Source organism: Macrotis lagotis, chromosome 7 (genome assembly GCF_037893015.1).
Source record: "Macrotis lagotis isolate mMagLag1 chromosome 7, bilby.v1.9.chrom.fasta, whole genome shotgun sequence".
Taxonomy (NCBI): Eukaryota; Metazoa; Chordata; class Mammalia; order Peramelemorphia; family Peramelidae; genus Macrotis; species Macrotis lagotis.
Genome location: NC_133664.1, coordinates 190,005,107 through 190,027,154, shown reverse-complemented (window position 1 = coordinate 190,027,154; position 22,048 = coordinate 190,005,107). Strand labels below are relative to the sequence as shown.

The 22,048-nt window shown below is 35.4% G+C and overlaps 1 long non-coding RNA gene across 3 annotated transcripts in view; it reads left to right on the top strand.

Moving 5' to 3' along the window:
* The window catches only part of LOC141493233 (uncharacterized), a 45,966-nt gene that overhangs the window by 5,486 nt on the left and 18,432 nt on the right, over window positions 1-22,048 (top strand). Inside the window, exon 1 of one of the 3 annotated variants that reach the window (XR_012470157.1) lies at window positions 495-574. The exons of the other annotated variants lie outside the window; for them this stretch is intronic. This is a non-coding gene — a long non-coding RNA (uncharacterized LOC141493233). Of the gene's footprint in view, window positions 1-494; window positions 575-22,048 lie in introns of those variants that run through there. 3 annotated transcript variants of the gene reach the window in all.

Genomic DNA, 22,048 nt, shown 5'->3' with positions numbered 1-22,048 from the left:
AACGAGTATAGTGTAATATTTATCTCTAATTTTAGTTCTGAATAAAAGTTAATTTTTTAAAATGAAAAAAGAAAATGTACTAAAATATTATTCTGCAATACAGAGAGTATCCTATAGGAATTATAGTTTATCTAAATCAGTGAACTATTAATCCTTTTTACAATATGTATCCTCATTGACTAGTAGTGATCGGTAACAAGTTTTACAAGATTTTAAAGCAGCAGACTAAGCACCATCTTACATCTTAGTAGTATCCCAGCTGATAACTAAAGCCTTCTAATTAAATTGGGAGGGAGTATTATGCACTCTACCTTGCTTCCCTACTGTAGGGGAGATTGACTTAATTTCAAGAAGAGTGAGTTTTTCTTGGTTCAGATAATGGTTCTCTGAATCATGTGGATTTGATTGAGTGATTAGCTTTTTGTACATTAATAGATTAGGACCCTCTCTGATTAATAGAAGACTTTATTTTTAAGATAGAGCTTCTAGTATAAAAAGACTCACTTCATCCTTGAGGGAAGATGCTAAGCTGTCTGGCGAGAAACCTGTGACCTAGTTTGAACAGAAGTTGAAGGTGGGTCTATCAGTAGAATTTTTGGAGTTTTTGCTTTTGACTTTTGCCATTCTAGCTTTGGGTCAATTTGAACTATCCCTGTTTCCTGGGTTTCTTCTCCATCAAATGATGAAATGGCAAGGGACCCTAACTAGTCCCTCATCTTCTTTGTTGGCAGTTGGAAAAATCAATCTTCTAGTGAATAAAGGAAAAATAAGAAATCTGTTCATCCATTTCTCTCTCTCTCTGATAGGAGTTGAGAAATCCACATGGCACTGTGACTAGGCAAGTCTTATTGGGTCCTAAAAAAGAACTGAATGTCAGCGTATCTGGGAGTATCTTATATAAATTTTAGCTCATTGTCAAGGAATATGTATTTATTATATAGGAGCCATTTTATAGCATTATATGTTTGTTAATGAGTTAATAGTTTCCTCTGTCCATGAAGCTCTATTATGTTTATTACTGATTGATCTTTGTGCTAAATGTCTCTTGAATTGTGTATTTTTCTGTAGATTTCAACTTTTCAGACACTCTTTGTCCCCTGACTAGAATTCCCTGAAGCCCAACAGATGTCAGGTGTAGCAGACTCATTAACATTATATTATGGGTGAATGGAACTGCCTAAAATATTTTTTTTTAGGTTTTTGCAAAGCAAATGGGGTTAAATGTCTTGCCCAAGGCCACACAGCTAGGTAATTATTGTCTGAGACCGAATTTGAACCCAGGTATTCCTGACTCCAAGGCCTGTGCTTTATCCACTATGCCACCTAGCCGCCCCATGCCTAAGATATTTTTAAAAGTTCAATATCATCCTTTTACAGGGTACATATTGAAATGTCCACAATGTGCAAGAAATATATTCTCAGTCCTTCTTTTATATTTTGAAATTTTGTGACAAACATAAAGTAATTCAATGTGAAATTCTCAGTTGTAAAAAAACAGGAAGCATATATATATATGTATATATACATATACATATACATATACATATATATATATATATATATATATATATATATATATATATATATATATATATTATGCTATGGAAAATGATGAGGGGAGTGGTTTCAGAAAAGCCTGACAAGACTTACATGATCTGATGCCAAGTGAAGTGGGAAGAAACAGAAGATTATTGTGCAAGTAACATCAATGTTGATGTGATCAACTTTAAAAGACTTTGCTACTCTGATCAATACAATGACCCAAGGCAATTCTAAAGAACTCATGATGAAAAAGGGTATCCACTTTCAGAGAGAGAATTGATTAACTGTGAGTGCAAAATGAAATATAATTTTTCTTTTTTTTGTGGAAATATGTTTTGCATGATTTCATATATATAATTGATATTATACTGTTTGTATTCTCAGCTGTTGCAAGAAGGATGAGAAGGAAGGAGAGAATCTGGAACTCAAGATTTAAAAAGAAATAAATGTTAGAAATAAATAATTTTTTTTAAAAAGAACAAGATAGCAAAGTTAAAGTAAAATGAATTCATTGATCATCTTGTAAAAGAAACCTCAAAAGGAAAAGTCTCAGGAATGTCATAGCCATCATTCAGAGCTCCCTTGTCAAAGAAAAAACAGTGAAAGCATCTAGAAAGAAGTACTTCAAATACCTAGGAACTTACATCAAGATCATAATATACCTGGCAGTTTTTGTTATAAATTAGGGGAGATATTTTAATACAGTATTCAAGAAGTAGAAGTTTGTACCCAAGAATAAAGCTCGGTATAATTGTACAGGGGGAGAAAATGAACTTTAATTATTCAAGATTTCCTGATGAAAAGATCACAACGGAGTAGAAATGTTAGGGGTGAAAGGGATAGATATTGCAATTTCTTATAATTAGGGTATAAGAGGGGTGGCTAGGTGGTGAAGTGGATAGAGCACTGGCCCTGGAGTCAGGAGTATCTGAGTTCAAATCCACCTCAGGCACTTAATAATTACCTAACTGTGTGGCCTTGGGTAAGCCACTTAACTCTATTTGCCTTGCAAAAACCTAAAAAAAATAATAATTAGGGTATAAGAGAAGTACAACTATAAAAAAGTGTGAAAGAGCAGTGAACTTCACTCATAAGGAAACAAGCTGAGATGGAGGGCTAATACTGGGAGGGAATAGTCACTCTCCCATCTTGAAGGTAGGATTAAAAGTGGGAAGGGGGGACAAAGCTAGAATCTAAGGAGATACCTTATATTACTTCTTAGATATTTGGAATGACTAAACTGTGGTATATGAATGTAATGGGATATTCTTACTCTGTAAGAAGTGTATTGCTACTTACAGAGTATCTTGGATAGAAGTAGCTAAAAAAGACTGAAGTAAGCAGTACCATAGGACAACAACATTGTACAGAAAAACCACTTTGAAATTTAAGAATTCTGACCAACTACATCTCTAGAGGATTTATAATAAAGTGTATTACTCCACTCCTCCAAAAGAGGTGAGGGATACAAAGTAGTGTGATATAGTTTTTGACATGGCATCTGCATGATTCATTTTTATTTTATTCTGCTTAGTTATTGCAAAAATCTTTTTTTCCACTTTCAGTTTTTAATTGGGGATGGTCAGGGATCAGAGAAGTTGGCAATATTGGTGAAAAATAAAAAAATGCCCTTTGTCTTGTTTTTTAATGCACAAAAACAATCAGATAGACGCTCAGATGGAAGTATAGACAAGCAGGATATTTATTAAACTAATATGCACAATTTACTTTATCCTTTAAAAAAACTAAGCAATATGTAATAGAATTTATAATTTCATATAGAATCTCCTTTTTGTGTTTAGCTTAGTATGAAGAAATGCCCCTTTTCTATTTTAAGTTCAGAAAAAAAAAACTTACTTTTTCAAAAAAGTAAAACAGTCATAAAATTTATCTATCATTAGATTGTTTAAGAAATAATAACAGAATTGTTGAAAGTAAACCAATAGGGCGGCTAGGTGGCACAGTAGATAAAGCACTGGCCCTGGAGTCAGGAGTACCTGGGTTCAAATCCCGTCTCAGACACTTAATAATTACCTACCTGTGTGGCCTTGGGCAAACCACTTAACCCTATTTGCCTTGAAAAAACCTAAAAAAAAAGAAAGTAAACCAGTAAAAAAGTTGAAAATAAACCAGAAAAAGCAATGACATGAAATGTTTAAGAGAATTTACAGCAGTCTACAACAAAAGCCCCTGTTCTGACATTCTCTGGATTTCTTTCTTATCATTGCTTTTTTGAAACTTCTATTTCTATAAGTACTTTCACCTTAGATAATCCAACCCATTATGTAAACATGTCCACAAATCACTAAAAATTTAATAGTAATCATTTTTCAGATGAAAGATTATGTTGTTCTAAAGGTCACTTCCCTACCCATTAATCAGGAGGTGAAACATTGTGTATGTGCAGGCCAGTTGCAATGCAGCCTTTCCACAGCTTGCATGTGTTATTTGATTAATACTATGGCATACAAGCTCCTTTAGTGCAAGTTATTGATTCAAAGAATTCCAATGATATGACCATTCTCTGTTTACCTGAATAAAAATTTTTAAACATGTACAGAAATCGGTCTAGACTTAAGATGACTCTTTGAATTCACAGCTACTCCACATGATTTCCTTGATCCCAAGACCACCCCAGGAATGCACCAAATGGTTCCAGAAATTTGGTTCACCTAAATCTAGATTCCTATGAGAACTGAGAAATTTTCCCTTGGGGGAAGGAATGTTGTGTATATCTCTTAAAGAAGGTCTTTAAACCAGGAATGGGAACTTCCAGCCAGCAGACCATATTGATCTGGTGTTGCCAAGGCAACATAAGGCAAGGTGTATCTCCAAATTCAATACATCTAATATCTTTTTAGGGGTGAATTAATTGTTCAATTAAATATACCTTAGGCATGGTGTTATTAAATATTCAAAATGGCCCTTGGCAGAAAAAATGTTCCCCACTCCTGCTCTAGACCAAGAATCATAAGTAAAGGGACTTGGATTAAGCTTGCCCCAAGCAAGGTAGTGTTTACCTTGGCTTCTCAAAGGTATCTCTTAAATTCTGGTATGGCATACAAAGTTGAAAAAGTATTGGTTGTTGAAGGATTGTATTTCTACTCTAGAAAGATCTGTTTAAAAATTCAGATTCTTCACCATAAAATGGTAACTAGATAACTTTTATTTTTGGCCACAGTAACTCATTAAAATTATCAGCTCAAGTACAGAGGGATCATGTTTTATGTCAGTGAAAGAAATACCCACACCAATAAAATCATGAATCGTATTTGTTCTTTGATTTTGACACTTACTCAGGTTGGATTAAGAAATTTATTGCTGTATAAACAGAGCTGTAATAAAACTACTCTGGAAAGAATTTTATAATATATAATGTGTTTAGAGAAAAGCATAAATATTATATTAATAGTCTCTTATTTTATGTCTTGATTTGATTTTTACTTACTCTTCTGTGATGTAGATAACAATTAAAATTTGAATAAGTGGTCCAACAATAAATGATGACAAAATATAAGTCTGTATCTCTTATTATTCAGGTTACTCTCTTGTTTTAAATTAGGCTCCTAGGGATAATCTCTTCTCACCACCAAATCTATGTTCCTATGTCCTATTGATTTTATCTCTGCAATATCCCTTCCATCTGTTCTTTACCGCCTAGTTTACTGTAATCTTGAATCAGCCAATCAACAAGAAATTAATAAGTACCTACTATGTGCTAAATACTCATATATCATTTTATATACTATTGCCAGAATAATCTGATTATATCATTTCACTGCTCAAAAATGCTCAGTGATTTTTCATTACTTATAAAATAAAGTCTAAACTCTTTAATCTGGTCCCAATTTTTCTCTATGATCTGGCTCTATTCCAATCTCATCTAATCTCATGAAAATGTACTATGTTCTAAGCATTCTGTTGGCCATTAGGATTACAAAAAGACAAAACAAAGCAGCCCCTGCCCTCAAGAATTTTATGTTCTATTATGTGCATATAACATTGTCGTTGAGTCATTTTTCAGTTGTTTTTGATTCTTCGTGATAGCATTTAGGGTTATCTAGGCAAAGATACTATAGCAATTTCCATTTCATTCTCCATCTCACAGGTAAGGAAACTGAGACAAGCAGTGTTAAGTGACTTGTCCAGGGTCACACAGCAAGCTAGTATCTGTGCACTCTATCATTTGAGCCACCTAACCACCCCTGCATATAACATACAAACAGATAAATAAATACATGATTATTTGAGAAGAGAAAGAGGAGAATTAGGGAGGGCCTCTGATACGAGATGGTACAATAGTTGAGCAGTGAAGAAAGTTAAGGAAAATAAAAAGAGATGAGGATGAGACTAGAGGGATACTGTGGTTTGTCACAATCTATCCTCCTCCTCCTCCATTCCTCATCTTGTCAACATAGCTATCAAATCAGACTATTGGTCATCCCCTGAATACATTCTGGTGGTTTCTGCTTCCATGGCTTTGCTTATACCATTCCCTAAATGTCTGAAATATCTTTCCTCCTTTCCTTCCCAATTTCCATCTCTGGCTCCTGAAATCCTACCCATCCTTTAAGACTCAGTTAAATTGATACTTTCATTATAAAGATATCCATTTATATTAATGTATATAAATGCTACTTTGTATACATTTCTCTAATTTAGAATTATCTAAGTCATCTTTCTCTGCACAAGTGTGAGCATTTCTTCTTAGAAAAAAAATGTTAGATCCTAGTTGCCTACTAAAATTCATAAAAGAGTGAATTTCTTAATTTAGCATTTAAACCCCTCAATACTACTCTTTTAGCCTCCTTTCCTGACCATTTTGTTCATCCTATGTTCTAGACAAATAATCTCAATTTTTCTTACGCTTCTGTGTATTTTGCTCATACTGTGCTGTCAATATGTAGATTGGATTTCTGGTCTATGACCTCTTATTTTAGTCTTGTCCAACTCTTCATGACCCCATTTGGGGTTTTCTTGATAGAGATATTGTAATGGTTTACTGTTTCTTTCTCTAGCTCATTTTACAGATGAGGAAACTGAGGCAAACATGGTTAAATGACTTGCCCAGGGTCACCCAGCTAGCAATCAAGAATAGAGTCTTCGTGACTCTAGGTTCAGCCTTCTATTCACTACACCACTTAGCTGTCACTGAATATTATTTATATACTTTAAAGCTCAGTCCAGAAATCTCCTTCTCTATAAAGCTTTCCCTGATCCCCACCCCTCAACTTTCCATGCTGTTCTATACAATCTCTCCTATGTGTCATATTTATCATTAAATTTCTCCCACATGCATAGCAAGGAACATTTCACTTAATAAATGCTTAACATTTGTTGAATGATTGAATTAATCAAGTTTTTGTTAGGTATCTTTTATATATATAAGGGGCAGATAGGTGGCACCGTAGATAGAGTGCAGTTCCTAGAGACAGGAAGATTAATCTGAGTTCAAATCTGCTCTTCAACACTTACTTACTTTGTGACCCTAGACCAGTCACTTAACCTCCATATGCCTTAATCCACTAAAGAAGGAAATAGTAAACCATTCCTGTATTCTTGCCAAGAAAACTCCATGGGCAGTATTTATATGCTATGGTCCATGGGGTCACAAAGAGTCAGACACAACTGAATGACTGAACAATATCAACTGTATATAATATTTTAAACAAAGTATAAAGCATATAAAAGACATGTAAGAAAATTGGAAAATTCATCTTTTGTTGCTCTCAAAGAGTGAGCTTAGCTCCCAAGGATGGCTATAGATGAGAATCAGGCAAAGAATGATAGACTAGCTGAAGCTCTTTATAGTTATTTCAAACACATTACAGTTGTATATATTAGAAATTCTTTCCATCCACTTTTAGCCCAGTACTGTTAACACAGCAGTAACTTTCATAATCTTGACTAATTCTTGGGCAGGAGTCTACATCAGCCAGTAAAAGTTGACTCAACTTCATGATCATAATGTAAGTAAAAGTAATAACACAGTGGTTTGTTCTATGATTTTTCTAATTTAGCTCTGAATTTGGTTCACTTATCATGGTTTTCAATTAAAAGATAAATATGGTAAGTTACTCAAATAGATGTAACCATTCTTTCCTCACTCCAGTAACCTAGTCTTTATGGAACTTAGAAAGTTTGAGTAACCAACTTAAGGTGTTCAGGTCTCAGGCTTCCCCCACCCATTTCAGTTTTACTCCTTTGGGACACTTGTCCTCTGACCCTAGGTCTCCTTTTCCCTGAAGGAAGATTAACTCTGAACAAATATCCAAAAGAAAGTAGAATTTGAATTTCTTCTGTGAAATTGGTCTGGTCTTTGCTGACCTCTTTTTTTGGTGTTAGCAACAAATCTGTTGGGGGAGGTTAGCTGGCTCAGTAGATGGAATGCTGGGCCTGGATTTCAATTCTGACTTTAGTATGTATTGTATACCTTGAAGATGAAACATTCTTCAATGTTGGTATTTGGATATTTGAGGCTATTTATTAGACAATTTGGTGACTCTGAAAGTACAGTGGGGCAGTTATGAGTATCTACCCATCAAGTAATGATCACCAGATTTGTATGATCCTGAACAAGTCATTTTACCTTGTTTGTGTCAGTTTTCTTGTCTGTAAAATGAGCTGGAGAAGGAAAAGGCAACCCACTCCAATGTCTGTGCCAAGAAAATCCGAACTAGGATCATGTAGAGTTGAACATGATTAAAACTCAATCACAGCAACAAACCCATTCCTGGGTAAGCTTCTTTGAAAGCATTGGGACCAACTTTCATGTACTTTAATTGTCTGTATGACCTAACCTCTATTTCACTGATTTCCCTTCTCCCCCATTTACTATTCACTAATTGATCTGATAAATTGTCACTAAGTCCCTAAGAACACTATGACTAGTCTGGTGTGATTCTTGTATTCCATAGGCACTGCAATTTTAATCACTGCTTCTTGAAGTAATTTCTCCAACCCTGGCACAAACCTGAAGTTCTTTACTCAATAGGTAGTTAGGTTTTTGTAATAACTGTCCCCACCCCTGTACTTTCAGGGCGACCAAATTGGCTATTCAATAGTCACAAACATCCAAGGACCAACATTGAAGAATGTTCCATCTTCAAAGTGTATAGGATATCAAAAGTAGTTCCTTTTGGGTTCTCTAATAAGAGGCCAGATTTTCCTTCATCTGTTTCTTACTATTTCCTTCAACATCTCTGTGGAATTTTTCTAGATGTGGTCAATGGTCTTCCTGTCCATATAAATAAACACTCTGCCTGGAATCACATTTGTCAATAGCAGTCATCTTAGGATGCCTTCCTTGTCATCAGGTGGATGGCATCCCATTTCCTTCTATGAAGAACTTCAACTTGCTTAGTAACTTCTTGCCATAAATACAAGCTTTAGTAACTAGTCTTCAGATAATTCTCATTTTTTTCCCAGGTATTTCTCTAGGCACTTAGAAAAATTAATGATTTTTAGCTATTTACATAAAGCAGGAATACAATGTCTACTTTCCTGAATGTATTTATTCCCTGGTAGATTCCAATTCCCTCTAGACCTCAATAAAAAGCATATAGTATCACATCTTTTCAGTGATAATTTTTTCATAATCCATAGTCTTTCTCCAAATCTGATCCCATTATTCTGCATTACGAGATGTTGTTTTATATTATACTTATTTGCGTATATGTCATATATCTTGATATAAGACTATAGGCTCTACATGGAAAGGGACTGTATTGTATCTAAACTTTGTATCACAAACAATGCCTCAAAGAGGATTTTTATGCATAGTTAGTGCATAATGATTCAAACGGAATTGAAATTTTGTAAAATCATTAAGAGGATCCAAAAAGTTGATCAGCTGACAAAAAGCAAGGAAAAGATATTTGATATAGTCCACATTTTGGAGTTGTATTTCTCATTTTCCTAATGCAGTTATACTCTATTCAACCTCCCAGTCTTTATTGTTACTATAATACAAACACTTAGCATAAGAGTTAAATTCATATTAAAGGAATCTCAACTGTTCTTTGCCAGTAATAAAATACAATTAACTAGATATTTTGTAACTGCCACTAAGACAAACACAAATGGAAGGATATTCAAAAGAACCCTTTTATACTAAAGAGGTTTTTTTGTTAAAAACTAATTTTCCTGGGGGGTGAAGCCAAGATAGCTAAGTGTAGGCAGGAAATCCCAGAAGTTCGCCCCTAGACTACTCCAAAGGCCTTTAAATTATGACTCTAACCAAATACTTGAGTAGTGGAATTTACAGAAAGACTGTTCAAAACAATTTTCCAACCCAGGACAACTTGGAAGACCCATGGGAAGGGTCTATTCCACCAGGGTTAGAAAGAATTGCAGGGCAGCCCAGGCCATGCTCCAGCCATCCAGGAACAGCCTACAGGGTGCCTGGGTCCATGGCAGTAGGGGCAGTTTCCAGACCTCTCAGCCCAGGTATTGCCAAGGACAACTTGGAAAGATGAGGAAAAACTCTGGTGACCTAGGTGACCATAGAGCCAACGCCAGGGCAGACCTTAGGGCAGCCCCTGGTCTAGAAACCTGGGGAGTTCCCAGCAACTGCTTCCAGAGCACTCAGCCCATGAATTGATCAGGTCTGACTGCATCTGTCTCTCTGCTATTCCTGGGGCAGGACCCTGTTGCGTTGCCCATACTCAGATCTAGTTCACAGTCTAGGGGCCCCATACTACCATAGCAAAGCAGGGACTCTCCTCACAGCTCCAGGGCAGAGAGGTGCTTATGGTCATCCATAGACCAGGAGAACAGTTAGAGCTTCCCATAAGACCTTTAAGGAATTGAGGTCCCTGGTGGGGGGGGGGGGGTTATCACTGAAAACAGCTACAAAAACCCTCAAAAGTTTGGGAAATTACCTCCTCTACTCTGGAAGCAGAGCTCAACCTTAACAAAGGTTAAAATCAAGTCATAGGCTGGGGAAATGAGCAATCAACAGAAGTAAAAGAATCTGACCATAGACAATTACTGTGGTCCCATGAAGAATCAAAATACACACTCAGTAGATGACTAAGTCAAAGCTTCTGTAACCAAAGCCTCCAAGAAAAATACAAATTGGTCTCCGGCTATGGGAGAGATCAAAAAAGAATTTGAAAATCAAGTGATGGTGATAGATGAAAATAGAGAAATGAAAATGATATGGGAAAAGTATGAAAACCAAGTCAGCAGCTTGGTGAAGGAGATAAAAAAATACTGAAGAAAATATGTTGAAAATGAGTTTAGGTCAAATGGAAAAAAAAAACAGTTCAAAAAGCCAATGAGGGGGTGGCTAGATGGCACAGTGGATAGATCACCAGCCCTGGAGTCAGGAGCACCTGAGTTCAAATTTGGCCTCAGACACTAATAATTATCTAGCTGTGTGACCTTGGGCAAGTTACTTAACTCCATTACCTTGCAAAAACAAAACAAAAAAAATCAATGAGGAGAAGAATGCTTTAAAAAGCATAATTGGTCAGATGGAAAAGGAGATATAAAAAAAAGCTTTCTGAAGAAAATAATTCCTTCAAATGTAGAATGGAACTATTTGAAGCTAATGACTTTGTGAGAAATCAAGAAACAATATGACAAAACCAAAAGAATGAAAAACTAGAAGAAAATATGAAATACCTCATTGGAAAAACAACTCTCTTGGAAAATAGATTCAGGAGATATAATTTACAAATTATTACACTACCTGAAAGGCATGACCAGGAAAAGAGCCTAGACTTCATTTTACAAGAAATTCTCCAGGAAAACTACCCTGTCCTAGAAGGAGAGGGTAAAAACAGAAATTTTGGGAATCTACTGATCACCTGATGACAGAGATCCCCAAATGAAGTCTAGGAATATTTTTTTAGGTTTTTGCAAGGCAAATGTGGTTAAGTGGCTTGCCCAAAGCCACACAGCTAGGTAATTATTAAGTGTCTGAGAACAGATTTGAACCCAGGTACTCCTGACTCCAGGGCTGGTGCTTTATCCACTGCACCACCTAGCTCCAGGAATATTTTAGCCAGGTTCTGGAACTCCCGAGTCAAGGAGAAAATATTTACAGGTAGTCAGAAAGAAACAATTCAAATTTTGTGAAGCTACAATCAGGATTACACAGTATTTATCAGTATAGGGTTTGTAATATGATATTCTCTAGTGAAAATCTCTTGGATTGCAGTCAAGAATCAATTACCCAGAAAACATGAGCATCCTCTTTCAGGGAAAAGATGAATGTGCAATGAAATAGGGGACTTTCAAATTTTCCTGATGAAATGACCAGAACTGAGCAGAAAGGTTGATCTTCAAGTACAGGACTCAGGTGAAGCATGGAGAGGATGGATGGGAAGGGCAAATTATGATGGATTTAATGATGTTGAATTGCTTGATTTCCTGCAAGGGAAGATGATACTGATAAATCATATAAACTTCCTCATTTATTAGGGCAGTTAGAAAGAGCATATATAGTCAAGGCACAGAGGGAGTTGAATATGAAGGTATAATATAGTATAAAGAAAGATTAATGGGCAAGAAAGGAAGGTACTGGAGAAAAAAGGAAAGAAAAAGTAGAATAGGCTAAGTATTTCATATAAAAGAGTGGAGAAAAAGCTTTTGTAAAGGAGTAAGGGTGAAAGATGAGGGGGAATTGAGTGAGCTTTCATTGTTACAGGAAGTGGCTCAGAGAGGAAAGTGATAGGAGAAAGGGGACAGGAGGAGAAATGTTGAGTCCCACTTCTGGACTCCCTCAATCTTCCCCAGGTCAGCATTGGAAGGGTGGGAGACAAGGACGATAAAGATCTCCAAGTGCTCCATTTATTTACCAGAATACAAGTGCTTAAATTTCCTTTCCAGATCCTAATTCATTCCCACTTCCATGGCACTTAGTAAAACAAGGTTCTGATGCTCAAAGACCAGGTGATGATAATTTACAGTATTCTCACACACAACAATCCCTAATGGAGGATGCTGGGATGTGGGTGACAGAAGAGAGGGAAGATCGTAGAAGAAAGTAGTCAGATACAATGCACAGTTTTTATTAATTTTTTATTTAAGTGACTTGCCCAAGGCCACCCAGCTAGGCAACTATTGTCTGAGGCCAAATTTGTACTCAAGTCCTCCTGACTCCAGGGTCAGTGCTCTATCCACTGCACCACTGAACTGCCCCTACAATACACTTTTGAAAAGCTAAAGGGTAAAAGGAGAAAAAGAGAGAGAGAGAGAGAATAGTATAAATGGAGGTGGGGAGGAATTGGATGGAGGGAAACACAGTCAGCAATAGCAGTTGTAGGAAAAAATATTGAAGCAATTTCTCTGATGGACTGATGATAAAAAATGAGATCCTTCCCAGAGACAGAACTGATGGTTTCTGAATACAATACACACTGAAGCACACTTTTTTTTTCTCATGTTATATTTCTTGATGTTTGTCTATCTTTGTGGGAGGGAGTATATTTACTTTTACAGCAAGACTATTGCAGCAATGTGAAAAATAAATAAACAAATATTAAAATAAAAGAATAGGTAATATTGAAAAAAACTAATTTTCCTACCCCAGATCTATTTAGTAACTTTCTACAGTTTAGACCTAACCACGTGCCCCTTCATAACAATTCGATAAATTCCTAAGGCACCTTATTATCTTGAGAATCATATATTAAAAGCTTTGTGTATTTTTTATAGTTCTTTAAAAAAGGCTCCCTACCTTTTCCAAGTTTCTTACATCTTATTTTCCCTTTTTCCCCCTCAAAAATTCCTCTGGGAATTTTCACTAGCTTTTCCATGTCTGGAATACTCTCTTTCCTCATTTCTTCCTTCCTCATCAAGCTTTCCTGACTTCCTTCATGGCCCAATTAAACTTTCATCTTCTGCAAGAAATTTCTCTAAATACAGACCCCCCCCTTCCCCCAAGCTGTTCTTATCTCTTGTCTGTATATAGTTGCTTGTGTATTGTCTCCCTCCTTAGACTGTGAAGTCCTTTAAAGCCAAAACTGTTTTTATCTTTTTTTTATATTATCAATACTTACTGGAATGTTTAATAAATACTTATTGATTTGACAGTATTGTTAGTAATATAACAGCCTATAAAATGTGCTTAGTTACTAGATAAGAAATGGATTCAGTTCCTTTTTGTGGTAACATAGTAAAGACAATAAATGCTTGATGAAACTTAAATTTTTTAAAAATTTGGATTTTCTATTATATTCAATAATTGGGAGTGGGAGAAGGGGCAGGTCTTATAGATTTAACTTGGACAAACCCAGCAAAAGCTGGAACTTATACTTCAGTATAGTCAGTCACATGGAAGGCTTTAGTGAAATATATATATATATATATATATATATATATATATATATATATATATATATATATATATATAAAGCCATGTGTCCCCTCAGCATTGGAGGATAGTAGAAATGTCAGTCTCACCCAGGATGCTTTCTTAATGATAGAAATAGGTTAAGAGGTCTGAGAGTAATGTAGGAGGAAGGAACAAAAAGTGATGTGGCCTCCAGGAGAATGGAGGAGGCTCAGAGCAACTGAATCTCATTCTGGTCTCATTTCCCAAAGGCAGGGAAACTTTCAGGAAAGTCCAGATGGAGTAGGATTGCCTCCAGTTCATGTTCTAGGTCAGGGAAGCAGTGGGGAGAAGTATATGTAGCAGGGGGATCACATAAAACTTTCCGGATAGAGGTGGAAGAAAAGATTTGCCCCCCTCAAGACAAGGAAGCATTTGAGAGCAGTCTGAGATTTTACTGAGGGTATGATAGAGGAAAGTTCCTTACGATTATGAGTTGTGATGGGTAGTTTGGTGGGCCATAAGATCCTCCAAATCTTATCAACAATGGGCAAATGGAGAAAAACATAAGGAACCCATAGGTGAAGTTGCCATAGTGATCCCTCTACCCTCACTAGCAAAGAGAAGATGATGTGTATGATGAAGGGTCCCTATCTCTTGTGGCAGTGAAGTTACCAATGAGTTAATGTTGGTTCAGATAAATAAGAGCAATATGACACAGTGGCTCTGTGGTAGTTTTATTCCCAATCCCAATTGCTTTTCCTAGAATTTTTTTCCTTGGAAATTTTTTTCCAATTTTTCTCTTTTTTCCTTCATTTTTGATGGGAAGGGATTGAGCTGTGTTTCTGAATCAGTTTTTCTTTCCACTCCACTATCATACTGGAGATCCCTTTTCTAGATCTTAATTATTTTTATTGCTAAGATAAAACTGGATGCCAAGAGAAACTCAGTCTATGAAATTCATACCATTTTCTCAGCTAGTTAGATTTATTATTTGTTTGTTCTACTCTGACTGAGCCAGTAAAGTTCTAACTGTGTTAGCTCTATCAATCCAGGAGTTTTACTTGACATTTGAATTTGAGCTACAGAAAGAATCCTTTCTCACCAAATATTTGGTTGAAAAGGCTGTTTATTAGCACCTGTACACTTTTCCCACAGTCATTCTAGCCCACATTAACAAGTATATTGTCTGGTTCTGGTAAGAGGTGTTGATCTTTTGTGAAGTAAATGCTCAGTTGGGTAGTTGGTAGACGCAATATTCAGTGTTAGAATTTAGTCTGGAATCCATCAAGGACTCTGCTCTTGATATGTAGCTGCCCAAAGGCAGCCCAGGGGAAAAATTAGTTAAGGCTTGGGTTTGGCTCAAGTCTGAGGTTTCCCTCAAAGTGAGGTCAAGGATGGGAATAGAGAGGTACTAAATATATAATGCAAATCAATTGTAGAGCACACATTTATTTCCTCAACACAAAAGAACTTCTTAACCTAAGGGAATCACAAAAACACATTAATAATGACTTAAACAAGCAGCAATAATAACTCATCAATACTTAACCTCTTCTAGGAAACTGATGCTTAAAATATCAAAACATAAAATATTTTTTGCAAGACTACTGAATTGACATTTTATCTTCATTTTTCTTCTATATTATTGAAATACATTTCTCCAGGCCTATGTTTTCTGGCAAACTTGACCAAGTTTCAAACTCATTCTTCTTGCCAGTGCTTATCTACTTCAAAAGGAACTGAAATAATTTTGGATGGTTCCTCCCAAAGTATAGTCAGTACTAAGAGCCAGGGGATTCCCACTTTTCATACTCAAAAGATTGGCTTCAAGATGTATTCATACTGGGATAGCTAGGGGGCACATTGATAGAACACCAGCCCTGGAGTCAGGAGTGACTGAGTTCAAATTCAGCCTCAGACATTTAATAATTACCTAGCTGTGTGGCCTTGGGCAAGCCACTTAACCCCACTGCCTTGCAAAAACTAAAAAAAAATGTATTTGTACTTCTCAGGATTGCCACTCAGTCAAATATTCTCATGAAACTTAAAGAAGTTACGTATTTGAAGTTATCATATTATTGCGATGGAAAAAGGACAGCCCCACCTTAATCTCACATGGGAGAGGTTTGAAGACAACTAACACATTAGGACGATGGAGGAAAAGATATAGACAAAAGCTGGGGTCACTCACTTTAAATGTATTTTGATGCTGTAGAAAGATAATTTTGATACCACTACCCAATGTAATCAGTATTTATTTACTCAGTTCATTGTGATTTAATGGTATCAGTGATTGTTAGGTATGAGAGAATAAAGTTTGATTTACTTATTTCTTTTAGATTAAGAGTTTATGTAGGTTAGAATTAATTAGCCCATTATATATTGATGATTATATTACTCATTTTGGGTTAGCAATAGATTTATATTTTGTTAATTAGGTCTATATTGTGTTAGAGACTGTATTAGAGCCACACTTCCATTCCCATTTATATGAGTGTATTAGTTGTCTTGTTACAAATGTGTGTTTTACATTTTTTGCCCTAGAATATTGCTAGCAGGTGGGAAGCTCCTACTGAGATGGTTTGTGGAGGCTCAAGAATGCTGCTGACAAAATAACTAAGATTGATGAACATCTTTCTTGGTCAAATATGGGATGAATTTCCTCCATTTCTCTGCCTTAGCCAATCATTTCTAGATCTAACTAAACATGAGTTACACCATCTCATTCTATTTTCTCTCTCACTGTCCATATAAAAGTCAGAATCTAAGCAAAGGGATCCTTGACTTTAAGGAAGGTTTTGGAAACAATTGCAAAGGGATCACCAGTCTCCCTAGTAAATTGATTGATCATCCTTGGAGTTCTACCTCAGTTGTCTTTTGTTACAGATTGAAAATTTTGTAGTCCATAGTTTTGCAGCCATCAGAGGACCAAGGGTATCAATAGTATAGTGAAGTGATGCTCAGGAACATATATATCATAGAAAAACTGACTACATAGAGTAGAATTGAATTGAAAATGTTTACTATGAAGACTTTATACACTTGACAATTTTCCTTCTCTTCATAACTTCTTGAATGTTCTTGGTTGTTCACTGAGCATGGAGTCAGACCTGGAGTCTGGAAGACCTGAGTTTAAATCCAGTCTCAGACTCTTATTAGCTATATGACCTCAGGCAAGTCTCTTAAACCTTTTTTGCCTCTGTTTCCTCATCTATAAAATGAACTGCAGAAATAAATGGCAAAACTACTCCAGTATCTCTGCCAAGAAAAACCCCCAAATGGGGTCATGAATAGCTGGATACAACTGAATAATATCAGATGTGTATAGTGTACTAAGATAGATATGTGACCTTATTTAAGTCACATAATCACAACATCTTTGACAAGAAAACCACAAAAAGAAGTCACAAAGAGTTGGAAATAACCAAAAAAAAACTGAACAACAAATTTGAATTCTGTATAAGTATTTATGATTTGAATGTGTTGTAAATAATAAAGTCAGATTTTATTTCTGATTCTATTTTATGAGTTAGTTTATTCTATTCACATTTATTGCTGTGATAATTAGGTTTGTTTCTCTGCATCAATCCTGGTTTTATTTCTTTATTCTATGTCCACAAAAGATAAAGGGAAAGAAATATAATATATTGGCACTAGTTCTCACTAGTAAAAGCGGTCTACTTTCCTTAGACCAGAGAAACAACTTTAAGCTTTGCCCCTTTCTTCAAATTTTTCCCTTTCTCAATTCTCTCCTAATTGAAACTCGCTAATCGCAATTGATTTTTCTTGTATATCTTCCCCCCCCCCAAATTCATTCTCTTTCAGACCTCCAATCCTTTCTTTTCCTGTTTTAGTCCAGTTCAATTCCAGTTACCTTATTATGTTTTTACACTATTCCTTAGTAACCTTCATTTGTCAAGAGCAGGTAAGTTAAATCCACAGACAATAGAGTACCAAGGAAAAGAGGATGATCAACAGTGATAAAGTCTCTAGAAAGGTCAAGTAGAATGAGGACTGAGGAAAGACCATTGGATTTGGCAGTTAAAAGATTATGTGTAGGGGTGGCTAAGTGCGCAGTGGATAGAGTACTGGCTTTGGAGTCAGGAGTACCTAAGTTCAAATCCAGCCTCAGACACTTAATAATTACCTAGCTGTGTGGCCTTGGGCAAGCCACTTAACCCCATTGCCTTAGAAAATCTGAAAAAAAAGATTATGAGTAACTTTAGGAAGAGCAGTTTTGGTGAAATGATAAAGTTAGGAGCTAGAGTTTTTAAGAAGTTTAAGAGTGAGAAGAAAGTGGAGGCATAATGTTGTAGATATCCTTTATGAGTTTAGCCACAAAGGATAAGAAGAGATATAGGATTACAAAGGGGAAAGAAGGATCATGTGAATGTTTTTGAGAATGGGAGGACATGGCCATGTTTCTAGATGGTAGGGAAGGAGTCAGTAGAAAGGGAAAGATTGAGGTTAAATAACAAATTAGGGATAACAGAGGGACAATCTGTTGGAGCAGATAGGATGGAATGGTCTCACTTGAACAAATAGAGGAGCTAGCCATGGGAAGGAGTAAGGTCACTTTATCATGTAAAATAAGAGAGGCAGAAGGTCTCAGTGATAGGAAGTGAGGAAGAAGAAAGAAGAGAGATTTTTTTTTTGTGAATGTCTAATTTTTTTTTCTAAAATATGTGGCAAGACTCTTAGGTGAGCCTTGAGGCTCCTGAGAGGGTGGGAGAAAGGCTGACAATGAGAGGCTTGAGGAATTGGAGTTTATGATGTTGATGAAGAGTAAAGTTTGGCAAAGGAAGACAGAGGGAGAGGTAAAGTCAACAGAATTCTGGAACATGGAATTGTTGCATTCATAGGTGATAGCAAGATTAAGGATATGATCATCTTTGTGTATGGTCAAAGTGATATAGAGATGTGTGTGGGCTGAAGAACTGAGTAGTTATAATGTTTGAGAGGTTATATATATATATGTATATATATATATATATATATATTATACATACATATGCTGAATTCCACAAGTATGAAGAAATAGTTGGGGAGAAGAGAAAAATTGTGAATCTGGTATCTAACTCATTTAAGTAGAAAGGGACTCCTATCAGCATAATTGACCTTAAAATTAATAACAAAACTAACAGAAATTATATAATTATCTCAATAGATGCAGGAAAAAGTCTGACAAAATACAGCACTATTAAAAGAGAAGAGAATATATGAATAAATGGAGTCTGCCATAAAATGATAAGTACTATTTATCTAAAACCATCAGCAAGCATTATTTATAATGGGGATAAGCTAGAAGTCTTCCCAGTACAATCAGAGGTGAAGCAAGGATGCCCATTATATCCTCTATTATTTTATATTTACTAGAAATGTTAGCTATTGTGTGAAAAGAAAAGAAATTAAATGAATTCAAATAGGCAATGAGGACACAAAACCATCACTCTCTGCAGATGATATGATGTTATACTTAAAAAAATCCTAGAGAATTAACTAAAAAGCTCCTTGAAATCATTAACAGTTATAGCAAAGTTGCAGAATAAAAAATAAGTCCATATAAATCATCAGCATTTCTATATATTACAATGTCCAGCAGCAAGAGATTGAAAGGGAAATTCCATTTAAAATAACAGTAGACAATATAGAATACTTGGAAATTTATCTGCCAAAACAACATAGAAACTGTGAAAACAATTACAAAACATTTTTCACACAAATAAAATCAGATTTAAATAATTGGACAAATATAAATTGCTAATGGTGGGCTGAGCTGATAAAATATAGTAAAAATTTTAAAAATAAATAATTTTTACCTAAATTAATCTATTTATTCAGTGCCATATCAATTAAACTATCAAATTATTTTAGAAATAGAAAAAATTATTTAATTCACCTGGAAGAACAAAAGTTCAAGAATATGAAGGCAAACATTGAAAAAATGCATAAAGTAGTCTAGATATACAAGATCTTAAACTATAATATAAAGTGATAATCATCAGAAAGATGGTACTGGCTAAGAAATAGAGTGATGGATCAGTGGGAAAGATTAGGTAGAAATTACATTATAGTAAATGACCATAGTAATCTAATACATGATAAAGCCATAAATCCAAGCTTTTGCAACAAAAACTCATTTGAGACAAACCACTAGAAAGAATGAAAAACAGTATGTCAGAAACTAGGTATAGACTAACATCTCACACTGTATACTAAGATATGGTCCAAATGGGTACATGATTTAGATATAGAGAATGATAACAAACAAATTAAGAGAGCATTTAAAAGAGGAGGGAAGAATATAATTTGGAACTCTAAACTTTAAATAAAAATATTAAAAATTGTTTTTTAAAAGAAAGGCCTTGATTTGGAAGACTGTAGACAATAGTTACCAGGAATTTTACTATTTTGGTAAGATTTTCTTTTGTCCTGAATTATTTATCTTTTCAAGTTTTTCCTCAAGAGCTTTAATTTGTTTATTTATATCTTCCTTCATTTCTTTTTTCTTCATTTCTGTTAGTAAGCCTTTCATCTATTCCTTTTTTTTTTTGGCAAGGCAATGGGGTTAAGTGGTTTGCCCAAGGCCACACGGCTAGGTAATTATTAAGTGTCTGAGACTGGATTTGAACCCAGGTACTCTTTACTCCAAGGCCGGTGCTTTATCCACTGCGCCACCTAGCTGCCCCTATCGATTCTTGAAATAATTGTGGTCAATTCATTCTCTTTGAAGGCATTCTACTTAAAATTCTTTCATAATTATTTCTTTTCTTTTATCCCGAGTTTTTTTTAAACCGTAATATTCCTTTCATATTCAGGATTTTCTTTCTTTTTTTTTTTCATTTTTTAAATCTCCCTAGTGAAACTGGTTAGTAAAGTTTCTTCTTCCTAACCCTTGATGTTTCTTTAGAATTTCTCTTGGATCATCAGTTTCTGGAATTGCAAATGACCTCGAGAAGAATCAGGGTGAATCATAAGCCATTTACTTTCCATTTTAGTCCCAGAATCACTCTTAATATTTCCACTTTGTCTTTCCATGTTTCCTTGTTATCCTTCCCTTCCATCTCTCTAACTACCCTTTATGTATTTTTTCCCCATCAGAATGTAAGTTTCTTGAAAAAGACTTTTTTTCTCTTATATATGTATGTGCTTAATATATTACCTAAGTGCTTAATAAATGTGAATTATCCATCCAGTCATCCATCTGTCCATCCATCCAACTATCTGGCTTAGGACCAGATTTTAATGAAAGACAGGTGACCTGTTTTTTATTTTCTTGTTATGGATCAAAGCAGTTATCTAGACCAATCGGCTGGGCTTTTATTGTTATTATTTTTCAAAAGCTTACCTTATTGTAGATTTTATAATTATCTCATTTGTTTGTAGATATTATATTTTAGGCAGAGCAACTTTGTTCTTTATGTAGGCTTCAAGGGAGTTAGATTTAGTTGAAACTTTTCACGTCATCATCTGTACAAGAAATCTCAATAAATGTTAATTAAATTGACTTGATTAAATTCTGTATGTTTGGGATGATTACTTATAACTTATTTGTACCTAGTGTTATTTGGGAGTGAATGTAGGGTGGGTAGCTTAAGGACTGTAGGACAAATCATTATTTATGCCATATTCCCCTCCAATATGGTTAAGTAAAACTGATGACTTTGTTGTTCATGACTAGAGGCATAATATGAATTGAAAGCAAATTATTAACACCAAACTAGATATGTTGTGGACCTGGTACTGAAAGAGAATGAAAGTAAGTCCTAAAACCAGACTCTATTTGAAAATTTTGTTGTGCTGGTTAGATGTGCTTGTGAATTTGATTCCACTTCCCCCAGCCCTTCAAAAAAATGAAATATCTCAGGACTGTGGACTGCCTCACAAAAGAATAGTGGATATTCCCTAAGGGTAAGTAGTCTTCCTAAATTCTTCAGAGGAGTATCAGATGGCAGCAGGAACTCAAGAAAGAGGAAACTTCAGACATTTCAAGTAGTGCCCAACTCTTCATGATCCCATTTGGGCAAAGAGACTAGAGTGGCTTGCAATTCTTTCTCCAGCTCATTTTACAGATGAGGAAACTAAGACAAACAGGATTAAGTGACTTGCCCAGGGTTAGTGTCTTCCTGATTCCGGATCCAGCAGTCAACCTAGTGTGCCACCTAGTTATCCAAAGAAGAAGACTTAGTTGCATATTAAGGAAAAAAATAGCAAGTGGCA